The sequence below is a fragment of the Pleurodeles waltl genome, chromosome 6 (assembly GCF_031143425.1).
Source record: "Pleurodeles waltl isolate 20211129_DDA chromosome 6, aPleWal1.hap1.20221129, whole genome shotgun sequence".
NCBI classification, from domain to species: domain Eukaryota; kingdom Metazoa; phylum Chordata; class Amphibia; order Caudata; family Salamandridae; genus Pleurodeles; species Pleurodeles waltl.
The window spans coordinates 940,482,114-940,497,178 of record NC_090445.1 but is presented as its reverse complement, the minus strand read 5'-3'; the positions used below and the strand labels follow the sequence as shown (position 1 = coordinate 940,497,178).

At 41.8% G+C, this 15,065-nt stretch overlaps 1 protein-coding gene across 2 annotated transcripts in view; it reads right to left on the bottom strand.

The window, feature by feature from the left end:
* The window catches only part of INPP5A (inositol polyphosphate-5-phosphatase A), a 1,526,322-nt gene that overhangs the window by 1,436,495 nt on the left and 74,762 nt on the right, over positions 1-15,065 (bottom strand). The gene's annotated exons all lie outside the window — the stretch shown is intronic.

The window sequence follows — 15,065 nt, the reverse complement described above, 5'->3', positions numbered from 1 at the left end:
GCCTTTTTGGGCTCTGAGGAAACCTTCTTTATTTTCGGCGTCGTGGTGTCTCGGTGCCGAACCATTTCGGTGCCACTGTCTCGGTGCCGAATCTGCTCGGAGCCGCTGTCTCGGGCCCGAGATTGTTGTGTGGCGGTATCTCGACCGGAGTCGGATGACTTCGCCACATGCATGCCCCTTTTCGGTGCCGATGATCGTCACCTATTTTTCGGGTTAAGCCATGGCCTGTTGGCGGTGGCGTCCCCTGGGCTTTTGTTGTCTTCTCGTGAGTTTTATGTTTCGACGTCTTACTCACGGTTTTCGGCGTTTCTTCGGGATCGAGCTCGTCCGAGTCCAATTCCTGGATGGAGAAGGTTTCTTCTTCCTCCTTGAAACGCCCTTGTCCTGTCGGCGCCGACGCCATCTGCAGTCTTCTCGCTCTTCGGTCTCTTAATGTCTTCCTCGACCGAAACGCTCAACAGGCTTCACAGATATCCTCCTTGTGCTCTGGAGACAGACACAAGTTGCAGACCAGATGCTGATCTGTATATGGATACTTGTTATGACATTTTGGGCATAAGCGGAAGGGGGTCCGTTCCATCAGCCTTGAAGAGACACGTGGCCAGGCCGACCAGGCCCCGACGGGGGGAACCGAAAAAACCCCGAAGGGCCACCGGAGCTCTTCAAAAGTCGGTGTCGATCTGTTGTAATTAACCCGATACTGAACGCAAACAATACCGACGATTTTTCCGAGATTCTAACTAACTTTCCGACCCGAAACACGGAGCGAAAAGGAACACGTCCGAACCCGATGGCACAAAAAAAAACAATCTAAGATGGAGTCGACGCCCATGTGCAATGGAGCCGAAATGGGAGGAGTCCCTCGATCTCGTGACTCAAAAAGACTTCTTCGAAGAAAAACAACTTGTAACACTCCGAGCCCAACACCAGATGGCGGGATGTGCACAGCATGTGTATCTGCAGCTACACATGCCATCGAACATTCTATATATATATATATATATATAGAGAGAGAGAGAGAGAGAGAGAGAGAGAGAGAGAGAGAGATAGGTACAAAAAACCATGACAGGCACAAAAAGGGGGCAGTATGAACTGGCACACTAATAAAGAAGAAAAATACCAAAATAAACACTTGCGCCCATTAAGACACACAGCTACACTCTTAGACACACATTGGCAGAATCGGAAAAATTGATTGGTCTTCACTGGCAGCCGAAAGGCGAGAACTATTGGCTTTGTAAATGCTTGTTTTTCATTTGGTTAAGCACACGACATGCATACATTTTTCAATTCTCTCTCTAGTGTGGTTTTCTACCCTCATTTGTGTTCTGTGTTGCACTCTCACTCTCAGCTGTGTGCTTCTCCCCCAGGCTATACTCTCTCCCCATCAGATTGCTTCCCTCCACCTGTCCTCCATGTTGCTTCCCTTCCCAAACCCTCAATATTGCTTCTTCTACATTCAGGCTCCTGTGTTGCTTCTGTCCCCCGTGTTGCTTCCCCCACCAGTTCTATGTGGTTATTCCCCACACACTCTGTATTGCTTCCAGACCCTCAAGTTCCACTTTGCAGTCTCTTGCCCATTTCTCTCCCTTTGAGCGTGACTTGTAGAGAAGCTGAAGACGTTTGGATATGCTTCACCATGGAGCAAATGAGCTGCAAGTCTTTTGGATCCACGTTGCTGGGAAGAAAGTACTGCAGCTCCACTTCTAAAGAAGCCCAGTGGTAGCAAGTGCTCCAGAACCTTCAATCCCAGTCTCGGGTTGTCACAGTGGAGGTGGTCAAGCCCTCGTTTTTTTTTTCCAAAGGCGTGCTCAACTCCTCCCTCTGATATGAAACAGCAGCTGTGCTCCTGCCCTCCCAGAGACACTGCAGAGTGAGTGCTGCAGAGGAGCAAAGCAGTCATTCCTTTCTGCTCAAAGTGTTTTATATACTTGACGTCAAAAACTCCAGTTTTACAACACAACCATTTTTAGGGCTTGTCTACGAGACAGCTTTTAGCTGTCTGTAGGTGGAAGCTTATTGTGGATGACAGCGCTTTAAGTGAGATGAAAAAGGTAGGTGGGGCTCCAAAAGAGGCATTCATAGTCTAAGTAATTAAATGTGTGTCTTAAAAACGTGAACTATAACCCTGTGCTTTACATAGCATGCTGTCTGATGAGCATTTAGGCGCTTCTCTGTGAGTTTTATGCAACTGCATCTCGACATATCACAAAACAACAAACATACAGCTAAAAACAAGCCAGAACTATTGGCTTTGTGAGTGCTTGTTAGCAGTTTTATTTAAGTAACAACAATGATTTTTTGTAAATAACTGGACTTGGTAATTACAAATGGTACACCAGTGACCAATACTATATAAGCACTAGAGAGGTAAAGGATTGGATGAGCATGCAATCTGAGCACTGTTGTGGCCATCTGACTCACATTGATCTTGAGGCTCCGCTCCAGAGCTCTCAATTGTGCCCCTTTTTGAACAATCCCAAACAATCAGAACTTACCCAGCCACCTAAATACTCAGTTCACTTGTACCATAAACACCTTGAAAAACTCAATAGCTCAACATTTAAGAGTGGGGACCCCTTGACTTTGCCAGTACTTAATAAAGTCAATTACAATTGCACTAAAGCAAAGAATTTACAAATCTTAAATTCAAAGCCTTTACTTATGTAACATAAGCAATGCATATAGAGTAACAAATAGCTAAAAGCATTGACAAAGCCAGTCGGTCCCAAAGGCAAGCCCTAATGGCTTTGCAAATGCTGTTTTTTCATTTTACCCGCAGTTTGCCAGTAGCATATCCTAAGAGTAGCGTCGGGGTGTCTGACGTATGGCTCAGAGACCACTATCCCAGACCACAGTCTCAGTATTCTTATTATGATATGCTTTAGGGCTTAGTGCTCTGGTCCATCTCTAGCTCTCTGCTTTATTAAATGAGCAGTTGTTGTGGGACTTTGGTGTCGGAGGTTGTGGCAGGAAGATTTAACCTTTTGCTTACACTTCTTAGGTAAATACTATCTTAGACACACAGGTAGATGTTAACAACACAATTTTCAATGTGCTACGGGCTGGAGGCTACTGGAGCCACTGACATGTGTAAGGAGTCATGGAATGACCACATCACCATTGCATCAAATGGGATATACTGGATCGTTAGTGGCCCTACATGAGCATGCACTGTTTGACAAGCAGTTTATCACAAATAAGGAGATCTGAATGCAAATCTTTTCCTGTGATGGATGCAACTAAAAAGAAAAAAGCTGGAATGTCTCGGACAGGCTGCCTTTAGATGCAAAGTGTATCCTTCAGCATAAGTACACCACACACAAAAGCACCACCAGTTTGACATGTACAGACAGTTGGTTTGTGTCTCAAAGGAGAGTCTAAAACAACATTGTGGGATTTAGAGTACTTCAATTGTTAGGGCCACAAAATGGAGAAGTTCACAAAAGAAGACTCAGAAGTTACAAACGTGCGTTGTGTCATTACTGAGAAGAAAAACAAGGATTTGCAATGCAATAGGTCTCGCATTTGTGAGAGTTAGAGCTATTGACGTTGTAAATGACAATGTCTTTTACCCATGTGTTTTGGTTTAGAGTGTAGTGGATGTATGCCAGGTGCCACAGCAACCCTCCCAGGCCTTTCGCTGCAGGAGAGAGGACACAACAAGGCCGTAATTTTGGGAGTCTTTTTGCCTTATTCCTACAGACTGGCTGTGATATTGTACACAGGGGTCCAGAAGGTGAAGGGCTCTGAGCCTGTGACAGCGACTGTGGGGGGTATTCGAGGTGGGGCCGCTTCAAACAGGAAGCAGTGCTATTCGAGCACTGTTTTAAACAACACTTCTGGAAGTGGCATCTGCAAAGTCACAGTAGCTGCGAGGGTACTGTCAAAGCCATGGCACCAGTGAATTCTGAGAGGAGGACGTGATGGAGTTTGCTCCACTTTTGTGCCCTATGATACGCTGCTCCTATTCATTATTGGACCCTTGTTTTAGCTTCTTTGTGCTACAGGGTTAGGAAAATGGATGCCTCTACTAACTGAACTCTATTTAAAAAGACCCATTTTACATCCAAAGGCTAGATGTTTTTTGCTATCAAGCTTGAGGCCATGAAGTGCTTGGGTCTGGAGTCACAACTCCTTTTCCACCATTTTGGAGACAACACCTTTCGCCATCTTGCCTAGAGCTAACCTATGTGCTTGGTTGGAGACCATCCAGAGGTTATCAAGAGCATGTGCTATCTACTAGTGTTAAGGTCTACTCAAGTCAGTTGGTTAATGCACCCACTGCAGAGGTCTTGACAGAACGATAATGTCACAGATTACAATCCTGATATAGCTTTTTCACCTCTTCATCTCTGCGAGGTTGATGCAATGAATTATAGCGATTTTGTTGAGAATGGCACCTGCTTTGCAGCACTACGAAATGGCAGAACCTGTATTACCAAGCGCTATACAAAAAAAATGAGTTATTCCAGACTGCCCCAACACATGCAAACAAAGAACCCTAGGGAAGAGGATGTGAGGTAAGTGCCAGAGCTGCCGAATTTGGAGCTGTGGAACTCAGTTTGAGTCTCAGCGCCAGCTCAACAGCCTGTGATTCTGGGCAAATCACTTAGTCTCCGTTGGCTACCAAAAATGAATGTGTTCTTGTGTAATGTAACCGGGCCTCCTCTAAGGCACTGTAATACCTTTGTATCGAGGTTGCGCTATATAAAACTGCAAAAATGATAGCGCTCGAAACCCTTCATGTAGAGTTCGCGCTATATAAAACTGCAAAAAAGTAAACAAATAAGAAAAGCCCCACAGACAACTCAAAGAAAAAGCAAGATGCCTGAAAACGAGGAAGAGGAAGAAACAGTATATGGCCATGCAGCGCAGGGCAGCGAGGCAAAAGAGAAAAATAGCGCACCACACTAAGTCACATGGCTGATTGTGCAGTAATCCATGTAAAAAGGTCAGTCTACAAGGTGGTAACAAACTAGCCTCAGGGTGGGACAAACCAAGCATTTACCAATGAGATCAAGGGATTTTTGAAAGGCAAACCCAGGAACCAATGAAAGTGATGGGTGAGATGGGCGTGGTTAAAGACCACAGACTAGATTACAGCATGTCGAGAAGAGCAGCGCTTGAGCACTGCTATGCTCAACCTAAAAATGCCATGGAATTCGGCAGCTCTTGCCAAGCAACAAATAGCTGTGTGGTGGAGTAGTAACTATGCGCTGCAAACATGACAGCAGAAGGGAGAAGTATTCAGATGGGTGGATGTCACATCAAATTTGAAGGCGGGGTGGATGATCTAGCAAAGCAGAGTGGAATCAATTTCTACTGAATTTAGTGGTAAAACATGATATTAGAGCCCCATGCCGTGCAAATCAGGTCTGAACTAGGAAAAGAATATCTGAGTGACTATATTTTAGGGGTGCCACCATTCCAGACTTGTTGGTGGTATACAATGTAACTGACTTATTGAGGCGTTCTTGTCAATACTAATAGTGGAGTTATTTGACACAGGAGTCATTACCTGTACTCCTTAATCTTTTAAAAAAACAGGAAATGTATCTACGGCCGGCAGTGCAACTGGAGGATATATGCACCATCATTACTGGCCGGCCTACAAGGTGGTGTTGTCTATGATGCTAAGGGTGAACCAAATTCTTAGATATCTTTGTTGTGTCCATCTCCGGCTCTCTTAAGGGCTTTTGTGTACAAACATGTGTACATTCATGTTGTGCATACCAGATGTTTAAATTTAATATAAAAAGAAAATCTGAATAAAATACTACAGAAAATACTTGGAAGAAGAATATTTACCACCTCTCAATACCTGATGTCTCCATATAAAACCCCAGAAAAAGAACACAGAGAAAATCGCCACACAAATAAATCTCAGAATAAAAGAGTGTGGATACTACGTCCAACTACAAATTATTTTGAGGGTGGATTTCTCAACTCTATATGCTTTAAAACAAATAGTACATAGGAAGTAGTGCAGTTAAGAAATGTATGTACTATTAAATCATTTGGAGAGGAGTTCTGCTTCACTTTAGGTCATTAAATTACACTGCCACATCACATGCAATAAAATGGCATCTCTCAAGAGTCACCTTTTTCACACATCTTGTCTCAGCGGGGACATAGACATGTTGTTTCTTAATAAACTTTCTTGAACTTACTTTAAGCATATCCAAATGAGAGCCACAGTTCTCCTGCAACTTCACCACAATTCTAAAGTAAGTGTCCTGAAGGAACCATGAACAGCAATTCGTTTATCAAGAATTTTTTTTAAATTATGGGTCTCACTATAAGTTTGGTGGTCTTCAGACCGGTTAACCCAGGGTGGCGGTTGGCCCGCGCACTCCTGGCGGTCCGACTACCAGAATACGACACTGGCTAGCGGACCGCATGGAGACCGCCGGGATCACGGATCCCGACAGGGTGGCGGCCGACGTAATTGTGGTTAGCCATGGCAGCACCGCTGTGCTGATCACAACTTTACTTTCAACCAGCCTTTCCATGGCGGTTTCACCACGATGGAAACGCTGGCAGAAAGTCAGTGCATGTCGTGGGCGGTGCAGAGGCACCCGTGCCAGCACCTTCCGAATGCGCACTGTCTGATGTGCAGACAGTGCACATTTTGAAGGTACTGGTGTGCGAGGGCATTGGCCACTGCTCCCTTAAGGGAGCCGAGTTCAAAGCTGCCACACTGTTTCCACCGAGCTGACCGGCAGAAACGTTGTTAGGTCAGCTTGGTAGAGACATCGTAATACGACGGGAGTGAGGCTGTCGGTTCGACAGAGGCCTCATCCCCGCAGCTTTGGCAGTCTGGCAGAGCTCCAAAGTCGTAATGAGGCCCTATACGTCTGGCAGAGCCTCTTAAGAGTCTTGTGAGGCTGCAAAATTCATGCTGATGTTCTAAAAGCAGTTATTGTATCTACATATTAGGTCTGTTTTAAAAGAAGAAGCACTGATTGTTTGAAAACTTAATAATGAATCTCCCTCTGTCACTATAATGTTTTTTTCTCAGATATGCAGCACACTAACAGTTTTGATAGTCCCTTTTTCCTTGATCAGGCAGTGCTTTGCTCTTGCATAGCTAGCTGCTGAAATCTCTCCCCAGGTTATCTAATGCAATAACAGGGACAGGTTTGTCACTCAACAGGGACACGTGCACTTTTCCATTTCACTGCCACAAGTACACAGCAGTTCACCTGTATGCAGTGGCAACCACAAACTCCTCAGTAGTGTCTCACACACCAATGTTTTACTGTTCTAGAGGCTATCTTCCTATTCTTCCTCCTAGCTATACAGAACTCCCCCTCTATTTTTGTGCCACTTATCACTGCATACCTGAAAGAACACTCTGGACCCAATTTACAAAGGTCCCATGTAGTAAAGTTATGAGTGTGGAGTCTCTGCACTCTGGATGGAATCTCCACACTGCAGTTCTCAGTGCAGAGTTTCCACCTCGAGGACGGAGACTATGCACTCGTACCTTTATTACATGCAAGTACCTTTGTGAACCATGCCCTAAATGAAAAATGTTAAAATGGTCCTTATTTGTCATTGAAACCTGTGGCTCCAGGATCAAATGCTTAGATCTTCGTTTTCTCATTCTAAAAATGAACCAGAGATAAAATGGACGAATGACTGGAAGCAGATATTGAGCTGAAAATGATTACAGACAGCGTAGCAAATTCTTGCACACGTGCATATTAAAAACATTTTGTAATCTATTGAAACATACATGCACAGCACTTCAACAGGACAAAGCGTTAGTAAGAAGGGGCTCAGATGATCTGATAGCAACAGCAGAGCAGCAGATTTGGATAGTTTTAATTTAGATCTTCATAGCTTATAGTAAAAAAAAAAAAAAGTTAAATGATTGAGGCCATTTTTACATTAAGCATTTAGACAAAACACAAGGGAATAAAATGAACACGAACCACATACTAATTTTACACCATCAATATTCCTCCTTTAGGTGCAATCAGAAGTTTCAGAACTTTTTGGTCTGCAAGTGCCTGGGAAAAAAGATTTCAGGCACAGTCTCCTCAGTTGTTCAAGGAGCATCTCCTAAATAGGAAAGATATTGGTTGAGTGGGCAAGAGAGAAAAAAACAAGTTACTTGGAACCACTTAATGGGGAAGTCAGGTTCACAGCATCATGAACAAGTATTTGCAATGCAACAGGTCTCGTGTTTGCTCGTGTTAGAGCTATAACAGTTGTAAACCCCTAACCAGACTTTTCTTGACACAGAAACTAATAAGGAAAAGTAAAACAGTTTCACATATGCGAGCCAGTAGTCGTCATGAGCGTGAAGGAGACACTGAGAAGGAAACAGAAGTTCGCTCGCAGTGAAGGTTATTGCCAAAAGTGCAATTGTCCACTTTTGCATGTAACCAGCAAAAGTGAATTATCCATGTAACAGGGTCGATGTCATGCAAATCGCTCAACTTCTGCCGAGCAAGATCACTCTGTGCAGTAAATGAAAAGATAAAGTAGTCCAGAAACCATCTGAAAACACAGAGCCCCGTATGTTTTCGGTAGTTTACCGGTGCGCTCGGGGAGGGCAAAACACCGGAAAAGATATGACGTATGCATGCATGCCTTTCACAAATGGAATCAATCGATTTTTAAAAGGCAAACCCACAAACTAATGAAAGTGACAGGCGTGATATAGGCGTGGTTAGAAGCCCACAGAGAGATTACAAAATGGTCCAGAGCGCTTGCACGCGCTCAACCCTAAAATTGGGCATCTTGCAAAAAAAAACTGCAGAGCCTAAAACAAAGAGCCCCAGCTTAACTCTCTTTAAGATGGGCCTGGATGAAATATAAAAAGTGTTACTTCTCATATGCATTTGCTAATACATTACCATGAATAATATTCGGAGTTATTTAGTTTGTTTTTTAATGTTCTTCTTAGGTCAATAAGAAAGTTCAAATGTTTAATTTCTTCTTTTGAACTACTCATGCAATTGCAGAGATAATTTTCATTCACGGAAATATATGAGACAAAATTATGCATGTACTTTCTGTCAGACTGCGATATAGGGATTTCAGTGGAAGAATGCCTAAAGCACACAAAGCAATATTGAAAAAAATAAGGATTTGATGGATGCAAGCCAAAAGATTAAACGTGCTGTGTCCCACAGCGAGACAGAGCCTCTTCACAAGAAGCAGTAAGCTGTTGGAACGGAATTAAAATGTGCTCTTTCACAGGGCTCAAACAAACTGAAGAACACTTCAAGTGGTTGCTTAGCTAAAGCTCTGAAATGAGATTATTAAAGGCAATAGCAGTGGTTAAAACAGCCTTTCATGAACAGTTTTTACAATGACGTAATGATAAAATGTTGTAAATTGCATTACACCAATGGGTGTAGCGAATGGGAGGGAAAGGAGGTTGATAAAACTAAAAAAAAAACACAGGACGGAAACTCAATAGGAACAACGACTAGAAACACAAAAGTTCTTGAAACAAACGACAGGTTTAAACTACCCCCGAACATATATACATATACACGTACTAATTCGAAAAAGGTGGGGGTGGTAGCTCAGCCCACCTCAAACAAAGGATCCACGTTGGTACATTACCAGTGCATTCAGTAAGGCATTTCATATTTAACATCTCTGTTTTGAAAGTCTTACCAAGGACAAACTAGTGGAAACACTGAAAGCACAAATAACTATAAAACATTGTATAGCAAAAGGTGTTTTGGTAGCGAGATGGTTATGTTTCTAGGGATTATCTTGAAGGTGTGTGTGCGTGTGTAAACTAGAAAACAAAGACCCAAATTGGGTATTTGCCTTGCTTCAGTAAAGAGGGAATCTAGAATGTTCTTAAGGGCAATGGGGTGTGTCTAATATGCATATTTGAAATAATCTGCATTGAACATTGGTGGCCAATGTTAGTGACATGGGAAGTGGGGACTTAAAAAAGGCCAAAGATGTGTTCACCCAGTAAAGTAAGGACAGAGGATTTTGAAGCAATGTGTATAGGTATGGAAGCAGGACATCCAAAGATTCTTGGGGGAAAGCACCAGCACCAGGTCCATCAATATCACTTGGAGCGAGACGTTGAAATGTTATCCTCTGATTCATCAATCAGTCACATCTTCTTCGATATCCGATATATGGGGCTTGGGGAGGAAGGGGGGGGCGGGGCTAGGGTATAATGTCCAATGCATATTGTACGCCTCATTGTGATAAAACTATCTTAAAACTTTTAATAAATGAAACACAAAGTAATGCGTAAAGTAACTCAATGGACAATGGGATGCAGCATGCTTATGCAAAAGAAGTCTCAGCAAGGAGAGCGGAGGCTGCAGCAGAGTACGACGCTCCTCCTCTCTTGACCTCTGCTTCACAGAAGCAATAAAATCTGGCTAGTGTTCTGACCCTATCCTAGCCCTAGACACAACCCAACTATAGCCAGCACTGCAAGAAATTAACATGTGTGTGAAAGTGTGGCATCAGGAGCAACCTAAAAGTAGATGATGCCCGGATGGAGAGATGGGATTCTTGGGCCGTGATTCTTATTTACAAAACGAAAAATTAACTTCCATTCTCTCCTATTGGTCTTTGCGAGGTACCTGCCGGTCATCATTCTCAGGCAAGGAAACACAAGGTCTAAAAACTAGTCACAATGGATCTTTGCACAATATAAATTCAATGAGAAGAAAGCATGCAAAAGTCCACTGACCAAAAACAAATGATGCTAAGCAACTAACTGAGATGACAAATCTGGCATTTTATTTCTGATGTTCCAAAATTAAAAAGAATTAAATAGCAAAGTTGCCCTTCCTACGTATAACTAGCCTATCTATTTAAATCAGCCACACCTTTTTTATGATGATCATGTGACATTCAGGAGTCCCCTAAAACACAAGACAACAACTACAGGAAAGAATTGTACAACAGACGACCACAATCACATCAAGCTAAAAGAAAAGTATCTCCCCTGCTCCCTCCTGTGAAAATAAACCTTTCAAAGAAGGTCAAAGAGAACAATGTGCTCCAAATGTGGATTAGCAGCAGAACCACACATGAGGAGTCAGAGTGAAAAAAATAACAAGCTAGGTTACAACAAACTGTTATCACAACAGTCATGAAAGTTATTGTATTCCTTTCAGTAGCAATGAAATCTAGTAAACCAGAGCTACCGTGAACGTTTGGTTTTGCTATTGCAACACACTGGTAATTGGCATGTCTAAAACAGGCATTTGCAATGAAATAGGTCTTGCATTTGCTTGAGTTAGAGCTATTGGTGTTGTAAATGCATAACTGGACTTTTCTTGCCACATAAATTGGTCAACTGTGCTGCCTAATTTGATCCACTCTGCCACATATTTCCATTGGCCCTGTATATAACTAAAGCACTTCCATTCACCTTCTTCCTCTATCTGTATCAAAAAATGAAAATATTGCCATTATTTATTATATTTTATAATATTATTGTTTTGGGGTCCCCGGTGAGTTATGGGTAAAAATGTTTTGTAAAAAAGGAATGCCCCGCAAAGCATTATAAGGGCGAGATTCTGAGTGCAACGAATACTGTAGTATCTTTTCTGTAATGCTCAGAACAGGCCTTAGAGGGCACCACTATAAAAATAACATTTGCAAGAAGCATGTTCATGTAACTATATAGTGAGCCCCTACAGAGCATAACCGCACAAAAACAGAATGGCAGAACATAATGCAGTGTAACCATATATTTCAATTCTAGATGGTAAGTGCATTACACATTTGCAGGCCTAGCAGGCCTACTAGAATAATATTACAAACAATGCCCTTAGAACACAAGCTACTCCCAGCTGTAAAACAAAAGTCCCAACCTTGAGAGAGTTTAAAAAGACACTGAATGATGGAAGAGATTACGGTTTGGTGACCCCCCCAATGTAGTGTGGGTCCCCATAGATGACATTGCCAGAAAGAGTGGTTACTGATGAAAATGTTGATGGTGGTCTCATTGTCCTAAGACCACCACACGGTGAGTTTTGGGCAAAAATGTTTTATAAAAGGAATTTCCTGCAAAGTATTATGGGGCAAGTTTCTGCGTGCAGTGAATATTGTAGTATCTTGAATGTAATGCTCAGAACTGCTCCTAGAGGACACCACAATAAAAATAACATTTGTAAGACACATGGTCAAGTAACCATATAGTCAGCCTCTAGAGGGCATAAGAACATGAAAACAGAATGGCAGAAAGTAATGCACAGTGACCATATATGTAATCCATAGGGGGCGTAGTGCCTTACACATTTTCAGGCCTAGCAGGCCTACTGCAATACTATTACAACCAGGACCCTTAAAAAACAAACAAATCCCACCTGTAAAACAAAAGTTCCAGCCATGAGAGAGCTTATAAAGACATTGAATGGTAGGAGACGTTGGTATTTTGAGCCCCCAATCTAGAGATGCTGTACGGAGCACTGTAGGAATATACATTACTATAATTATGACATGGTTGGCTGTAATAATTGTATTACTCCGAGATCCAATATTCTTAACTAAGTTTAATTGCGACATCACAGCTCACCTGTGATAAGAAAATGGTATCGCTACTTTACTGTAATAACGCATTACATTTGAGTTGTGATGTTGCATTGTCAGCAGACAATGTAAAAGGCAGGCTGGCAAGCAAGCTTTTGTTTAAATAACAAAAGGTGTCACTGGCATTTCAGATTTGTTCTGGGATCTTTTTCTTTAAAAAAAAAAAAAAAGTTATTCGTTGACAGGGTGACTTTTAGGACACTCTATTGCACTGCTTGAGCTCATTATAAGTAACAAGAATTTTGCAAATTAGCACACATGAACTACAGCTACTTTTCAAATTGGCTTCCAGTAAATTGCTTATAGTTTCTAACCAATTTCAAATGTGCATATTGGCACTGGTTTTGTTTTCACATCACCGATGTTTTATTTATTTTAGGTATATGCTGCTATGTTGTCTCTTTAGGGTAAGGAGCAAGACAATGAGGATTTAAAACAGAGGGTTGGTTGTGACTGTTCAGAAAGAACACAGATTTAGCCCAAGTTCCTTTTTGTGAAGACGGAACTCCTGGATGACTTGCAATATCCTTAGACTGTGTCCACACTTCATCCTATATATTTTACATGTCTTACTCATAATATATAAAGGATGTTTTGTTGTCCGTGAATGCCAGCTTAGGCCTCCAGTGACATTTATATACCACTTTATTTGGCCTCATTGTTTATAACGTCACATTATTTCTTAGGTCATATCAATACCTTAATGTCATTGCGCAGTTCACCAATATAAACCCTCTACATGTATATCCATTACAGGTAATCAGAATGTATGCGAGTTGTGGGGTAGTCAAGGTGGTAGATAATCTAGTATTTAAAACAGTAGCTGGGACACAGACAGGCTGGAATTCACTTTTCGTCACTATGGCGCCTCTCTATGCATCTTTGCATTCTAGGAGTTTCCTCCGAGAAGCCCAGGTTGCATACAGTAGTTCAGACAGTTACAAGTCCAAGGCACATACTTGATGGTGCCGACTACATTTCTGCTTCTGCTCTGTGTTCTTGTATGATGTAGTTGCTTAACATTCTCACAAGTGGCACAAAGGCAGCAAATTGCTGTAAAAAAAAATTATTTAAAAAAAATCTAATTTTTTAGAACAATGCAACTTTGGCGTCTAGGTCGTAATACATGACCATGCATTATCATAAATTCATATAAAACACTTCTAGTCTGAAAAACGTTACGGTGCCTACAGAAACAGCACTGAAAACAAAGCACATTCACAACTTATCTATAGAACAAAAATATGTGCATATTTTGCCAATCGCTACTACCTATCTGAACTTGCAGGGGCGTAGGAGACAATAAATTTCTGGGGGGGACAGGGACAGCCTTGGGGACTTTCAATCAACCCTATACAAATCACTCGTTGTTAACGAACTGCAGGCTCCGATAAATATACACAATCATATATATTGGAAGTGAAATAGGGAGAAAGGAAAGCATGTTTTCACAGTCTGAAAGTATCTTTAATTGTTATTTACATTCACAAAGTAATTAGCTCAAATGTGAAAATAATATGTTGATTAACCTTGCATCTTCATGCACCAAGCAAATAAAGGTAGGAGGGTAAAAAGGAAGAACATATCCTTTGTGCCCCACACCCACCATGCCCTTCGCCTCATGCCAATTGGAACCGCACTAGAGATATCAAAAGCGATTATGTACAAGAGTTGTAAACTGTGCTCAGAAACCATAGTTCTAATAACACTTCTACTCCTTTGTGTGATCTTGAGCAGCTCAGCTCCACATCAGTCATAACTAGAAGCAGTTCAACTGAAGAAGCTCTTGCAGTTACAGGCTATATAAACATGGATTCTCTCATCTCTGTATAAACTGCAGTCACTAATTTCTTTGCACCAAGTCACAGCGTGTAAAGAAAAGACATTCACTGATTATAAAGAAAAGACATCGGAAAATGACTATGATAGGGTTATTGCAGTCGAGTTCTGACATTACAATGCCTTCTGCCAGAGCTAGCAGCCAAGGTGAAAGGTAGATCAGGTCACAGAGCATTATTATTGCAGCTGTTTAAAGCAGAAAATGGAATGTTGCTTTTCTTTCTTCTGCTCTACTTTAATAGCTTGGAATGACAGAAGCTATGCACTAAGGTTTTAAGTGGTTTGTGGGAAGGTTGGTGGTGTGACCATGTATTATATGGGTAAAATACCCCTGGCATACATAAGGATACTGCAAGTCACCTTGAAGATCATACATTATAAACAAGGATTGGCAAAGCCAATAGGTCTCGCCTATGCAAGTTCTATTGCCTAAGCCAATGTGTTTTAGCCATGCTGTACACTAGTGAGACTACTATTCAGCATGGCTCAAAGTTAATGGCATAAAGGAGAATGATGTATCATCGACTGGTGTGGCGTAGTGTCATGGAGTAAGTAGCGTGTCCTAAAATGGAGCAGTAAACTAACTTTAAAGGAACAGGGTCCCTTGAATAAAATGCAACACGACTCCCATAAACAATGATATTAAAGTAGTATGCAAATGGAAGGTTTCATACATT